At 40.8% G+C, this 12,438-nt stretch overlaps 1 protein-coding gene across 6 annotated transcripts in view; it reads left to right on the plus strand.

Moving 5' to 3' along the window:
• The window catches only part of LOC111246484 (uncharacterized), a 107,917-nt gene that overhangs the window by 32,119 nt on the left and 63,360 nt on the right, over positions 1-12,438 (plus strand). The gene's annotated exons all lie outside the window — the stretch shown is intronic.

Consider the following 12,438-nt stretch of genomic DNA (forward strand, 5'->3'; position numbering starts at 1 on the left):
ACGATGGCTAGCGAACTTAAGATGGTGTTGTTGTTGTTTTCTTTTAGTTTTACTCTTATGTATAAAAAGGTCGATAATTGGACTAGTAACATTGTAATACTTGTGCAACCAAACTATTGTTTAGGGCACGATATGATTAGTAAAAATCATCCTTCGGGCTGATGTAGGTATGAAGTTTATAATAGAAAAGTCGTTGATGGCCAGCCGTGGTTACTTTCGGCCATTGTGTTTCTAGAGTATTATTCATAGATGGCCAAAGTGGAACACAAACGGTCAATTGAGACGTATATCAATTCTAACATCCTATGCTATAACTGTCGAAGAAAATTAGCCCTTGTATTATTCGCTAGTTAAGTGAACGGTGCTCATTCAAGACGTGTCTTCCAACTACGATAGCGTTCTATCATAGTATAGCTATTAATATTAACTACGTGATCAGTTTCTCAAATAAAGCAACGAAGGTATCTGGACATACAGCGTTGTACGCATTGCCGATTCGGGAACTGATAGATTGATCCGTCTCAATTACACGTCAGGGTGGAGCCAGAAGTTGAGACATAAACAGTGTTATCGTATAGTTTTTGTTTTGCTGCTTCCGTATGTGGAAGAGCTATAGTCGAGTTAGGTTACGTTGCTTGTAAGTTGCAATGGCCGCCACGTTAGCCGTTGTCGCTGACATGATATGTACGTCTACTATTTTTATGAGGCCTGTGCGAGAAAAGCGTTCAAATGTATCGGTTCAATAGATAGAACGTAACGATGTAATAAATGCTATCTCGCCAGAGTATTGCAATAGATTGTATCGTGTTGAACATTGAATGTCTCATATTGTTGTTACGTAATTTTGTTGTTGTTACGTAAACGATTCCACACACCGGACGTTAGTTAGGTTCGATTGAATAGTCGGCCGTTGCAGTCCAGGTAATGGACTGAAGACTATAAAAGGCAGCGTATTGAATCCGTTAGCTTCTTGTTTACTTAGTTCATAGTATACCTATTCTGTTAAGCTTATGCATAGAATAATGAATTGTTATCATCTTCTTTGATCGTGAAGCTTGCAGCAATATGTACATGCGCTAATTTATTGATGCCAATTCATCTTCAAGCATACGAAGATAACGCTATATCGGACTAGTTCTAGTGTGCATATTTGATGCCTTTTCCTATTTTTCCATTAAATGGAATAATAGTTGATCGTATTCGATTGACAACAGATAAAAACCGCGTGTCGATTAACCGCGGCATAATTATATACTATTATTATACTATAAGAGTACTCAAATATGATCTGGTAGTAGGTCTGCGAATATTTCATCTTATTATTCTCATACGTTCTCCCTACTGCCATGTGTGCAGTTCATCAGTCACGAAGGTAAACGTGTCTTGTGTACAATCAGATTTGGTACATGCATATGATGGTCTGAAGAGTGACGTACCTTGCCTGAAACAGATCATCGTCCGTAACAGCTCACCATCGGCCTTATACTATGACGCGATGCGACCTTTTGAGATGTTTCTAAAAAATTATACAATCTTCACGGTTCAAGAGTGCAAGCCAACGCTAAAGCTACTTCATGCGGATGACACCTGTGTTGTGATTTAGATTTTAATATAAATACTTTGATTGGCCTAATGGAATTGTGCTACAGCACTGAGCAGCCGCTTTGCTATTTCTTCGTCAGCGTTCGTGTAGAACCTATTGCTGCTATTGGAGGTAATAGTGATGCTGCTGCTGGCCTTTATAGCATGCTATCTAGTGCAGTGTATATATAGCGTACAATATCTGTATGGAAGGAAAACGACACGAGAGAGAGTCGTCGTTATTTCAACGGCCACTTATCTTTCGAGCGGTCAGCGCGCTGGTCAGAGGAGGCCGCTCGCAGCATTCTCCGCACCGCCACTTTTTCTAAACTTTTGCCAACAAAAAGGCATCATCGTCTGCTGCAACCTAATATCTGAAGAATGCTGCCCAACACAGAACGGCAGGCACGAGCGCGTTCTATAGACGCGAAAACCCATATGTACTAGCAGCAAAACTCGATGTCTCCACTAGTGCTGGAGTATCTCCATTGCTACTGTTGAAATTTTAGAGAACAGCCGTTCACCTACAGGCGTCCGACTGATCAACAATTTAGGGGCAACGAACGTGGCAAGAATGACAGCATAACAAGTCCTGACATTGCGAAACGAGTAGCTGAGCCTCGGAAGAAGTCATGCTATTTTGCGGAGGCACTTTTTTCAGAGGCAGCGACGGCTAACAAACGAACGGTCGTCAGGTGTCGCGACCTGATAATGATGGTGTCGTCGGGTATTCGTCTGGCCTGTTCTGTTCCTATCGCCAACGTGTTGTAATAACGCTGCTTCCTTTGGCTGATTGTGTTAAATGCAGCAGTTAAGAAGTAAGCAGTTTTCTAAGTGGGTCTTAAACAAGGTGCACTAGACTATTACAGTTGTACCAGCAGAACAGCTACCTGCGAGCCCGACATACGCCTAACAGGGTTTGCACGAAGAGAAAAAAGAAAATTGTTGTGGTTACGATGGATCGCGAAGCCTTACCGCATGACTAACTATGTGAGACATATGAAAGTCAGTGAGTTGGACAAGGGTACAAACGAGCACCTTGTCGCGAGGCCACGTATCTGAGCGTAGAGGTACGAATGTGCGTTGACAGAGGGAAGGCACTATCAATGTCAACGGGTAGGGTGATCTCTGGTTGAAGCAAATGCATCCGTCAAAAGAATTAACTGCTACCGGTAGACAAGCTAATAAACTAAAAGCAAATAGCCATAAATAGGAAAAGCATAGGAACTGACGCCATGGATAGTAGAGACTGTCCCACTGTAGTTGAAATAGAAATATCTACGTAGGACGGTAGCCTTGTTCGTATGATTCCGCGTTGCTTCGCGCTTGATTGACGCTGCTGGTATAAATCAGAGACAGTGGAATATTGTAAACTCTTGTCGTAACTAATGCGAGTGCATTGTTTTGACTGCTAACACGAAAGCAGAGTACTAAACGCTACCGTAACACCGTCTCTATGTTAACGTATTTCACACGCATAAAAACCCCGTATATATGCGTTTGCATATATGTGTCTATATGTATGTAATATACATATATTCATGAGCATCGTCACGCTTGTTGGCCGTTCCACTGATGATGCTCTGAAAAAATTCGCTCACGGTCCGGGTCGGTATGACTTCATGAACGCTTTCATTCGTTCGTTCGTTCATGCAGTGATGGTGTGTGGCTTTGACGAAAGATCTCTTTACTTTTCCTACGTACATCTAGGTTAGCTGATCGCTGACGACTCTGTTATGCACACCTCACTCAAACGTATCATTGCTTTTGGTGTTATCTTCTTCTCACTAGGGAAGCGAAAGGCGCGGCGCCGCTTCCGCGTCAGAAACAATCATCCATCTTGCTACTCCGATGCTGTTTAGTTTAAGTTCCGCCGAGTATAGAGTACCTTTCCCGTAGCGAGTGTGTCGCGACGGACGACCTACGTTTGAGCAGTACATTATGATAGAAGGCCTTTGTTGAGAATGAAAAACTGCACGTAATTAGATCTTATTAATTGATTAGTGCTATACGTTTGACCGGCATTTGTACGTCCTGTGCCGTTTTACTCCGCCGGCTAGTAATAGTTATAGGTGTACACTGAAAACGAATACGACCAACATTTAGTAATGAATTCAGCATCTCGAAACGACAATGCGTATTTTCGCTGGTCTTTTCCGCTTGATGCTAATTCTCTGAGCACTCAGACGGCCCAGCCAAGCTTGACCTTAGGTGTTAGCAACCCGTTAAGACTGATCGACATCTAATGGATCACTTCGGCTACTAACAAACTCCAGGCTTTGTCCTTGTGCATTTCGTACCGATTTTATCGTGGCGAAACAGGACGACATTACGTCGCAGTTTGAACCCGCAACGAAGCATTGCTCAATTAAAAGATGCAGCGTAACGATTCAAATAACAGAGAACCGAATCAACGTAGGCAACAGGTGCGTCATGATAGAGTTTTACGCTGGAGCTTGCTTGAGTTGTTACTAACTTTTGCAACTCCACTTTTTGCCATGTAACGTCCGTAACTTTCGGTCTGGTCGTGCCGTGCGAATTATTGGACGTGATGGTAAAACTCAAAACAAGGGTCGTCGGAAGTGGGCAAAGCTTATCGTTCTGTAAACAGTATAGCCATAATACATTCATCTCAACTCGGAAACAATTCACAACGATAGGGGGTAATATTTAGCGTAACTAGGTGTACAAGTATATAGGCGTCTGTAAAAAGAAATAACGCTAGACTATTTCTAATCGAATATTGCGTTCATACAACTGACGTCGTTACATATCCAAAATCGGAAACGAAAGACACATCGGTAGGCGTACAGATAATTTGATACAAAATCCTTGAGCTGCGCGAAAAGCTGCCGGCTTTGATTGAGCTAGGCAAAGCTGCCGTACTGACTGAGTCCGATAGACACTATGGGAACTCAGATGTAGGTCAAGATAGGCAAACGCTTTAGATAAATCCTTTTCTCAGTTTCTATCGGGCCACAGAGTTTAATCTAAAAACCAGATGAGATTAGAGAGTTTTGTTCGACGACACACGCTGAATAGTACTTCAACAAGGGTGCTTATTAAAATTGTCCCTTGTATTGAACTGTGTTGAGGGTCTCCTGCACTAGGTATACAACACCTAATTCGGCAGCTGTGCGATAAACAACAAATAGAAAATTTTTTAGCTCATCTTAGTCTACTCAGGTCGTCTCACTATAAGCTAGTTGAATTTATTTAGAAGCAGCCTAAAATACCGAATATGACAGGTGACTTTCTATCGCAGTTGATAGTCTATAGCCAGTTTGACATGGGATTTTCGAAAAGCGTTTCGGTATAATCATCCTTTTCGTGCATGCGGCTCTATTTAGAAATCACCAATGTTTATTACTCGCAGAATCTGTTACCATTCTTATAGGAATCCTATTTATATCGAGGTCTGTTAGACACCATACGAACATGACAGCTTCGGTTAGACAGTCACAATAAAATGGTTCTATTCGCCAATCCCACATTAGCGATAGTGGTAGCAAAAATAAGAAAGCCGAAAGGGGCTTTTCATCTAAATGTTTTACCTACGGAGAAAGTAAGCAGCTGATGACGTGTTACGTATTCACAGATGGTTGTTTACACTGAACTGTTATGAACGACTTCGGCGAACTTGAATAACTTTTGAACTACGTGCCACTACAAGACGAAATTTGACTGCCAATTACTCAAGTTATTTAGTCAAATCCGATCGAGTTTTACCCAAAAGAAGTAAGTTTAGAAGGATCTTCTTACCGAAGATCAGCGCTCAGTAGTCAAAGTACACGGTTACAAAAGTTCATTGACGATTGGTAAAGACATTACGCAAGAAAACCATAAGCGAAAGCACGGTACATGGTGCAAACGTTCTAAGTGCTGCGAGGAGACAGAAACGCATTGCTGCAATCGAGGAGGCTTTTCACGGAAGTAGAGCTTGGAATCAAAAAGTTCTGTCGGCCAAAAGCGACATTCACGTATGACCTGTTACAAACACTGCAACCTGCAACTGTGGAACCTGGGTAAAAAAATGGGTCCATTGTGAATTGACTCCAGACCAGTTGGAAATGCGTGTGACGCATTCTATGCGCGATCCGCGTAACTTTAATCGACAAAAAACTTGCCTGGAAAATATAGTGATTATAGATAAAGCGTGGTTCAATCTCTACCGCGATACAAAGAGAGACCAGGCAAAAGGGTGACATCGTCCTGGAAAGGAATCGTCGACGGTAGTGTCGAATCGATATATAATATGAAACTTCTAATGGACATCAATGGCTTTTGCTACTGGGGGGCACTTGCCAAAAGTAAAACAATCAATACAGCCACAATCTTGAGCTTTTCGACAGACTTATGGACCATTGGCACGGTAATAAAAAGGGCGCGGTCAGATTATTTGATAGCAACACCAGACCTCATCCCATGACCTCATGCCAATGATTTTCTGGGTTGAGCAAAGGCATATCCAACGTTGCCTTGAACCCACTGTTCTCCCAATCTAAGTCCCTTTGATTACGAGGCTTTCATGCTCCCAAAAAAAAGCAATTGGTAAGCAAGCATATCGTATTATCGATTTACTCCGAAAGTCCATAGATAGAGAAACTGCAGATAGGAACGAGAATGGTAGCCTTGCAGCTGTCCAGAAGCTGCCAGAGCGCCGGGACACGCGTGTACAAACATAAACGAGAGTAACTTGAACACAGTGACTATTATCATTCCAAGCCCCATTAGTTCAACGTGATGTAATTTCAAAATCCGTCAGATTCGCTTAGACAGTGAAGTACAAACCCTGGTTCTTGTTCTGAGATTACATCTTTTTTTTTTTTTTTTTTTTAAATTTAATAAGAGCATTTTCTGGAACAGTATAAACTGTTGCCATTTATTTGGGAAAAACAGATCAACAAGCGTTCGCTTTGCCGTACCGTGGCGTCGTATGCTACTACATCCCTAGCCATCATGGCAGATTTACCCAGAATATTGCCGAATTGGCTTAACATAAGCTACCACCTTTTCGCCATTCATTTTCGCTGCCATTGTTTATCGTACCAGCCGGCGGACAGTCAATGGTGCGGGCCAATTCTGAGCATCTGTAATCACCTTACGGCAGCTGTGTTCGAACAAATGATTATGCTGGGTTTCTAAAGCCTGTGGGATTATGCTGACTTCGAAGAGGGCCGCTCATTCCGTTTCGGAAGACGCCTATACGTCGCATGCATGGCTATTACATTACAGTCCATCTGTACACCTACGCTGTTCTATCAACAGTATTATCAATAAATAATAGCCGAATCGCATCAAGTTGGCCGCCATAACGTTTGGCAGGATCACTCAATTAACCACTGCCACAGTGATTGTGACATTTTCCGTTGCATTTTCGTTTAAAGTAGGCTGATCTCTGATATGCTCCGGAGGTAAATTTAAGTAGACGATTACTTTCAAGTAGAACTTCTCCAAAGAGATTATGTATGTTGCCTGAAAGGCTCATTTGCATAGGGTTTCACCATAGCGCGCATCTACCGAATCGTGTTGTGATAGTGACTTTCAAGCAAACGTAATATTTTGATTCTGCTACGTCCCTTCTATTCGATACGAGTACACCTGTTTTTAATTTTCTTGCATTTAATCCAGCGGATCAGTTTCGTGCGAACGCTTCGTTACCTAAAAGTATTCCAATTCGTAATTGATCAGAGGCTTCCACCTTGGTTCGTAACCTATTCGATCGCTGAAGATTATTTCGCTCCAACTGAATGCAGAGAGAATCTAAAGGCCGTTTTTTGCAAACAGATATTTTAGTAGAAGCGCCATAAAAAAGAATTTCCCCTCTTCCGCAACGCCATAAATGCTGGGCGACCTTTAATATTGTTGCCATTAAGGGAGTTTTGGCGAATGTTGTTGCTCTGCAAGAAGTCCGATCGAGCGTCCTTTTTTGGTCGACTGCTTTCAAGGGTTTCGCTTCCATTCGTTCTTCGAGACGCAATAACGAAACTATACGCACTCGAACTTCCAGCAGAAGAGCTATTTACTTTTCAGACGCAAAGCCGATTACTTGCGGAGCTCAATACTTCGGGGTCTCATATAGAACGCTATGAACCATGTTAGGGAACCGTTAATTGATGTACAGTGCTTAGCAGGTAAGATCATTCGACGCGACAGATAAAGTCGACCTTCTCTGACAGTACAGCCTTAAGGGTTTTTTAATGGCCTGCTAAAGATCATACGGTATCTTGTTATAATTGCCGGTCTGTTTAAGGCTTCGTTAACATGTCGTTAAGGGATGATTTATTCAATGATCTTCATTTGTTTAGTGACTACCGGCGTCGGGATCTAAAATCTCCGGTACAACCATTCGAATATGCTTTCAAGAAATACATTATGAAGGCAAACGATTGAACCTTGTTCCGTCGGTACGCGGGCATTATGAAAGATAGCTTAATGTGACCGTGCGAGTCGAATGTCCGATTTGTATATTCCTTTTATTTGAAAAGGCCTCCCTGTACTTTTCTCCAGTTTTCGTATCCAGCTTTCAGCAAGAGCTTTCCGTCGCTATTAGCAATGCCCGGATCAATCTCCCCATAAGACTCGACCCGTATCAAGGCGCAAGCGGCCCTTAGCAAATGGTTCTTGAACCAACTGAATACTACCCTGCGGCCTAGGTGTCACGCACCCTGGCAACCACATGCGCAATGTAGTCGCATTGAGAACTGAGACAAATTGTTCCTTTTTGGCGCCTATATGTCGTCAGGTAGCTTTTGGCATAAATATATTTATGACTGCTAGTGGATTTTGTCATGAGACTGCTTGTAATGAACAATTTAACAAAGGCTCAGTGAAAAACCTGTTCCTAGGCGCAATGAGATATGCATTTTGTTGACTCGCAGCGTGTCTATTCATAGTTCTGTGGAGAGGGAGAAATACGGATCCGATTAATGCTTGTTTATTTCAGATAACTAAAATAGATATAGTAGTGTATTCCTCAATAAACGCATCAATGACAAAAAAAATTCAGAGTCGTATATGCTCTAGTAACCAGAAATTTCATTTGCAGTCCAACATTCGTGACGAGCTAAGCTATCATAGTTAGCAAGCAGGCAATGAAAGCTCACAGCATTAGCCACTTTTCTGCTCAGTCACGATCGTCATCTTATATATAGGCATTACAATAAGTTGAACTACTAAATACCGCTGACAGTAACAATACTAGCCGGTCTTCGCGCCGTGCAGGTAGAGTTTGTAATGCTAGCATGACGGTAAGTGAAAGCTATATAAAATCGTTTTCGAAGCTACATATATGCGATATATATCGTAGTTAATTTGTATTCATGTAGGGAGCTGCAAATTGATCTCGAATAGGTTTCCCGACAGAGAGTCTGAAGGGAGGTATATTAATAAGCGATGCTATAAATGTTCCCTTGAAGACATGTATCGTCAGCGGGCGCTGTCAATCGTGCAAAGTCTGCTGAACGTTGGCTGGTTCAATAGACTTGATAATGAATAAAAGTGAGATACCTTAAACTAAGTAACTCTGTTAAACTGAACAGCAAGGCATTGATAAAATCAAAAAAGCTGCACGGGGCAACTACGTCCCAGGTTTTTTTTAATTTGAATTCAATCAATAATTGAAGTTCAAGCTGTGGCACAATTAAATTCACTTTGCCGTTGAGTTACTACTACTAAGCGAATCCGGTGCAGTAATCTCTGAACTGATCCAATAGGCATAAAACGGTTCCTGCCAATAACCGAGAATACTTAGAATAATAGCACTTGTTTGCCCCCCTCACACAAGTTCTGAGTGTATTCACAAAATGGAATAATAGACCTAAATACTATTAGCAACAAAACACGGAAAGCGACTGAAGGAGGTATCAGAACAGGATTGTGCGCCCAAGATTTTAGGGTAATCATCAACAGAAAGATGTCAAATATGAGAGTGATAGTAGTATAAAATGGCCTAATCATACGGTCAGAGATAAATGAAACAGGCTAAATATTTTTTTTCTATAGAACCGAGGAGTACCGGTAAACTTGCGAAGGCTGCGTGATGCAGCTAGGGGTCAGTTCCCGCAACGGGTTTCATTGTCGTGGGTCATCAAAATCGAGACGAGCTCGACACAACACGCTTCTTCGGCAGATGAAAAAGCTTCGTTGTGTTACGATATCCACCGGTATTCTGCTATTTTGTGCTTTTACGGAAAATTGTTTTTTTCCCCTTTAAAGCAACTTTAGTTTTTGTCTTTGCCTTTCAATCGTAAAACACGGTTACTGGGTAAGCTTGGATCACCGCTTTTTGATTTCATAGAGTCTGAGAGTACGCTGTCTAGGCTACGGGACGTTCGGTGCTCAATTAATCATTGAGTTATTGACTGATTGATAGATGCTTCTTAACTATGGTTTATCGTACTGCTTCTGTGAGAACTGAAATCGCTATCATATCTCATTTTGAGGCCACTTGAAACGCGAACAAAGAGCGTAATAAATAATGGATAGTGATAAAGAAGCTTTAGCTAAGGTACTGCTATTTGATAATGCGTTACGGTTACCATCCGTCGTGCCCGATGGGGGTCAAGACCTAGAGAGACAGTCACAATTATGATCAATAAACGAGCCTCGCAATTCAATGGCTTTCATCATGCAGCACGTGCATGTACGTCGATTCCGAATAGCGATAACTGTATCGGTTTATTTTAAATTACAGCCTTAATTGCTGATCTGAAACAAGTATACTACAGCGAAGCTTACTGATCCATTCACAAGCAAAGCTCCATTTTAATCCAAGTCCTCTGGGAGCATTGTATACGATTCGAGGCAATGAACGATGAATAGAAGAAAACTAGACAAATAATAATAATATACGTTATTTTCCATATGATTGGTTGTTGTTACTGGAATATGATCGGTAGAGCACTTCGCCCTCTCATTGTTAGTAGCGGATCGTTCCTCTAGAGGTTTGTAGAAACGTGTTTATCTGCAGACTATCGAAGGTGAGGTTTTATTTAATATTCGCTTTCTTTTAACGATATTATCTCAAAGCTTTTTTTGCACGTTCTCCGAAAAAAGTATTTTGTATAACCTTTTCAAAATGACACCTAACCCCTGCCCAACTAGAAGGGATATATGGATGGAGGTGGCTTTACAGACTGAGGGGTGCTAGAACATTTCGTTGTCCAATAATTCTTCACATCTGGGGATCTTAACGGGTATATTACTTCGCGGATTCTAACTAGTTCATACAGAATAAACTCCACTTTGTGAAGTTGTCTGGCGTTAAACGTTGTTTGCACGAACGGATTAAGGCTATTAGCTCCATGTACCCTTTCAAAGTATAGCAGTTTTTGTTATCAAATATAGGTCTGCAGCTTCCCTTTGACGGTAAATAGTCTACGTATACTTTTCAAGAGATACAACAACAGGATTGATGAGAATTTACTTTATAGTATAAGATACGGACAATGCCGATGTACCCGCTCATTTTGATGAACTTACTATATTTAATTAATACGTGGAACCTATCAAAGTTAGCCATAGAGGTGTACATCAATTTCATTTTAAATGTGATAGAACAAGTATTGTAATCTGACATAAATACTCAGGAGTACCTTGTTCAAGCACAACTTTGCTGTAAAGAAGCTGGACGGCCTAATCTTCAATTCCCATTGCTCACAGATTTGTGTCGCTCTAATTATTTATTACTGCTGCGAGTATAACAAATATGCCGAATCTCTGCTAAAACATGGACACTGTATCTTTTTGGCGCACTTTTTTAAATATATGCATATATCTATCTTTATTTATTTGTGTAAATATCATATTTGAATATATTCACCCTGTAAGATTCAAACCAGAGGGCTGCATTTCCCAATTGAGATAGCTCTGTGTTCTCAGTAAGATTTAGTGTCTTCTCATAACCAAAACAAATATAGCAGTGTTAGTGGTGATCTTTTGCGTTAAATATAAGGTCTATAGTTATGGAAGCAGGAGTCTGCATCTGAAAAAGCTATTTACACATAACCATTACATTTGTTAAGCATTATAAACGTAGCGCTTGATTTTTTGGTTTTTTAAAAGTAGAATTTTAAGCCTGTAACAATAATAATAGATATAGTATATTGACCATCATATATAAGCAAGGTATGAGGACTTCAAGGGTGGAGTTGAAAGGCCTCGATATCATTTATAATTCTAAACTTATATATTAGCTTAATAATTTTTACGTACTTAGCTCTTAAACATTAGTAGCAAAAATGTGTGTATGGCCTTATCTCGATCTCGTATAAATGATCAAGTCGTGTGATCATAGAGATACTAGATCACCAGCCACATACGGCTATAGATTCGCTGCTTTGCATATATATACATAATAATGTACTATCTATGGCGTACATATATATATATATATACAGATAAAATAACATGAGATTACTTGTGAAATGCGAAGTGTTGTGTTGCAGCTACATGAGTCCATATTTACACTCCCAAATATACGTTTTGTCAACGTTTCTCGTACATTCAACCAACTCCTTGACCTTCAAATGGTTTTCAAATATTCGGCCGTAGCATCATATTTTTCTGTTCCCTAAGGTTTTTGCTGTTAACGCTTTTGTGGCAATAGACCTTTAAAAATTGCCACTGGTAAAAGACCAGCTTTTCTTCACAGCGAATTCTAGCTTATCCAGTGACCACTTTGACGCGCGTACATACATACGCCAAGGCGGTGCCGTAACTTAATTCGAACGTTTCCTGGGAAGTTAACACAAAAAAGCCACGAGTTTAACAAAGTTAACGACGCTGCCTCGGAGGTCAAAGCATTTGAATAATGGTTACCAATACTGTAAACAAAAATTACGACATATTGAACAT

Source organism: Varroa destructor, unplaced genomic scaffold (genome assembly GCF_002443255.2).
Source record: "Varroa destructor unplaced genomic scaffold, Vdes_3.0 BEIS01000003.1, whole genome shotgun sequence".
In the NCBI taxonomy this organism is placed as follows: Eukaryota; Metazoa; Arthropoda; class Arachnida; order Mesostigmata; family Varroidae; genus Varroa; species Varroa destructor.